The sequence below is a fragment of the Odocoileus virginianus genome, unplaced genomic scaffold, assembly GCF_023699985.2.
Source record: "Odocoileus virginianus isolate 20LAN1187 ecotype Illinois unplaced genomic scaffold, Ovbor_1.2 Unplaced_Contig_2, whole genome shotgun sequence".
Lineage (NCBI taxonomy): Eukaryota > Metazoa > Chordata > Mammalia > Artiodactyla > Cervidae > Odocoileus > Odocoileus virginianus.
In genome coordinates, this window is record NW_027224319.1 from 85,727 (window position 1) to 88,967 (window position 3,241).

Genomic DNA, 3,241 nt, shown 5'->3' on the forward strand with positions numbered 1-3,241 from the left:
TGGACTGTAGCCTGCCAGGCTCGTCTGTCCATGGGATTCTCCAGGCAAGAATACTGGGGTAGGTTGCCATTCCCTTCTCCAGGGGATCTTCCCAACCCAAGGATTGAAGTCGGGTCTCCTGCATTGGAAGGCGGATTCTTTACCCTCTGAGACACCAGAGAAGCCCAAATTTGTGAGAGCCTTCCAGTAGAAGGAAGGAATCCTGGCCCCAGCGTGCAAGGAGGTGGCAACTGTGATAGACTGTGGGGTTTTTCTTGGTTTGCCGCTCTGGCTGGGGCCTGGCCTGGGAAGTGAGAAGTTCCTCCACTCTAGGAAGAGAACAAGGGGTTGTGATGGCCTGGTCTCTCACTAAAATCAGAGGCCAAGGGCTCAGGAAAGGAGCAGCCAGCAGGAGCCCCCAGGGCAGGGCTCTCCAGGACAAGAACCAGCCAGGGCAGGTGTGGGCTGACTGGTTTCAGCTTTCCTTTCACTCCCTCAGTCTTTCACAAGACTGTGTGAGGGCCCCAGGCTGGACTCTGCTTACTCAGAGGAATCAGGTGAGGAGCAGTGGGGTGAGGGGGGAGGTTCTAGAACAATCAGCCGGGCAGCCAGACACAGCAGGTCAGAGGCAGCTGATGGATGGGGTGGACGAGCAGTTCATCTGTGAATAATGACTCTGGGACCACAGCCTCCCGCGGCGAGTGGGTGACATTAGAGGTCGTGGCAGGGGGCGCAGCTGGGGGATTTGGGGGGCAACTTCAGAAGCCTGGTGTCCGGGAGCCTGGAGGGAGTCAGACTTTGGAGAAGCCGCAGACAGTGGAATGTCACGGGGGCGGGGTTTCTCTGCACCCAGACTGCCCGGGGGTGAGTCCCGAGGACGCTGGAGGTTAATCCATCTCTCTCTGTGATCTCGGCTAGCTGGGCTGTCAAAGTGAGGGTGTATGAGGCTTAAATGAGTGGGTACTGGGAAGTGCTGAGAGGAAAGCCCGGGAGATGTGTGTTTGTGAAATAAATAACGGTGCTGAGTGAGGGGGGAGATGGGGACTGTGTGGCCCGGTCACAGACGGCTCCTGCGAGGCACACGGAAGACCCTCCCCGGGCCCTACGCAAAGCGGGTGAAGGCAGGTTCATGGGTTTTGAGGGCAGGTGGGAGGAGATTCCTGGTCCCAAATGAGGTATCCGCAGGAGTGAGGGGCTCCCCCCTCAAACCCACTCTGGGTCCTGACCTTGCTCCCAGGGCTGAGAGAAGAGGGAGGGAAGAGGGGGGGAAAAAAAAGCAAAGGCTGTTTAGCTTTCTCTCAAAGCCTTTCCTTCCCTTTGGTGGCATTGTGAGGGCCATGCGGAGGTCATTCCATTTCTGTGTTTCTCTAATCTGCTTCCAGCCCAGCAGCAGGCACACAGAGGCCTAAAAATCCTGTCAGCCGCCAGGTTGGATCCTGTCAGACTTTGGCCCCCGGGGCCGCCAGGCCTCTGCTCGCCAGCCGGCTGTTCCATGTGGGCCTCACTCACTGGCATGCCCTGCCCCCTCTGAAGTCTGGGGGTGGCATTTGGAGGGACAGAGCCTGAGAGCTGGGGCTGGTGGAGGGGGGGGCGGGCAAGGGGGTCTCCTTAAGAGGGGCTGAGGCCCAGCCAATGGCCTCAGGATCCAGGGGTGGGCCAGGGTCTCTGAGGTCGTCTTGACCGGCCCTCCGTTTTGAATAGCTGTGGACACAGGGTCCTAGAAAGGGGCGGCTTTGTGGTTTTCTGAGCGGTACTGCTTCCCCTCCCCTGCTTCAGACAACTTTATTCAGAAGCTGTTATCTTCCAGAAAAACTCCTAAAGATCCTGAGAAGAAAAGGCCCCAGAATTGCTGGAGTTCAAAGTTCTGGCCGCAGTCTCCCAGGAGAGGTGGGCCCTTGCTTATCACCGTTGAGGCCTGCCCCAAGGCCACAGGTGCGAGGCCTTGCACCAAGGCCACAGAAGCGGAGCCCAGAACCAAGGTCACCTCTGAAGCTGACTGAGCCCCTTTGTAACCGCTGGTCATCACTCACAAGCTTCCTGACTCCCAGTCAGGCAGCGATGCCCACTCCAGGAAACACCCTATCATGCCCCGATCACCTAATGCCAACCGTCCAGCAGGAATTCTCTTTGTCTTCAGGCTCTAAAAACTGGCTATGAACCCATGAAAACTGTTGACTCACCCTGGTCTGTCAGGTGTTATTGGTCCACTGTGCTGGCACTGCCCACTTTATCTCTGCTCTTGGTTCTTCATAAACTCACTCCCTTCTGAAATGCTCTCTGTCTGGAAATTCTTTTCCAGCTTGCACTTGGACTGCCTCAACACTTATCACTGGCCTCTGGGCCTCAGTTCCTTCAGGTGTAGGACTGAAGGGTCAGGCCCTGCGGAGTTCTGTAAAGATGTGAGAGAGGGTGGCAGGGAAGCTGGGGTGGGGATAGGGGTCTCTGGGAACCAGCCCCACTTCACCTGCTCACCTGGCAAACCTCGGCCCATCCGTTAAGCCACAAGCCAGGCACCATCTCCTCCTGGAAGCTTTCCAGACCTGTCCCAGACCTACCTAAAGGCCTCCTCTGGGCGGCCACAGATTACAAGCTATCTCCTAGCTATCAAAGGAGTACCTTTGTAACAGGAGATATTATAGGAGATATTACAAAGGTACATACCTTTGTAATTGTCTACACAGTTGTTTGCCTGTCATCAGAGAATACCTGAGTTGCAATTCCAGTTCTGTTACTTTCCAGCTGTGTGACGGTGAGCAAGTGACCTAACCTCTCTGGGCTTCAGTTGCTCCATCCCTAAAACGGTATCAGTAAACACAGAATGTTTGCTACATGCCTCTCCCTGTCTATGTCCTCGATTTCATCTACAAAACATCTCTATGAGACTGGTATGAAAGGCATTCATTTCTATTTAAAACAAATGAGAAAACTGGGAATTCCCTGGCGGGCCAGTGGTTAAGACTCAGTGCTTTCACTGCCAGGGTCCTGGCTCAGTTTGATGACCTCCGGTCTGGTCAGGGAACCAAGATCCAACAAGCTGTGTGGTGCAGTCAAAAAAAAAAAAAAAGAGAGAGAGAGAGAGAGAAAATTGAGGCACAGAGAGGTGAAGTACTTTGCCCAAAGTCACACAGCTTGTAAACGGCAGGACCAGTAGAACTCAAATCAATTGCAAAGAGATTCGATTGCCTCTGAGAGCTATGTCATTGGATGTTGTGAGGGTGATATGAGTAAATAAATAAAGCTGTTGGCACATGGCAGTTACTCA

At 54.4% G+C, this 3,241-nt stretch overlaps 1 long non-coding RNA gene across 1 annotated transcript; it reads left to right on the top strand.

Moving 5' to 3' along the window:
* Positions 1–562: 562 nt before the first annotated feature.
* On the top strand, positions 563–3,241 carry LOC110124155 (uncharacterized). The gene is made up of 2 exons (XR_011486237.1): positions 563–680; positions 1,787–3,241. It is a non-coding gene; the product is annotated as an uncharacterized lncRNA (long non-coding RNA).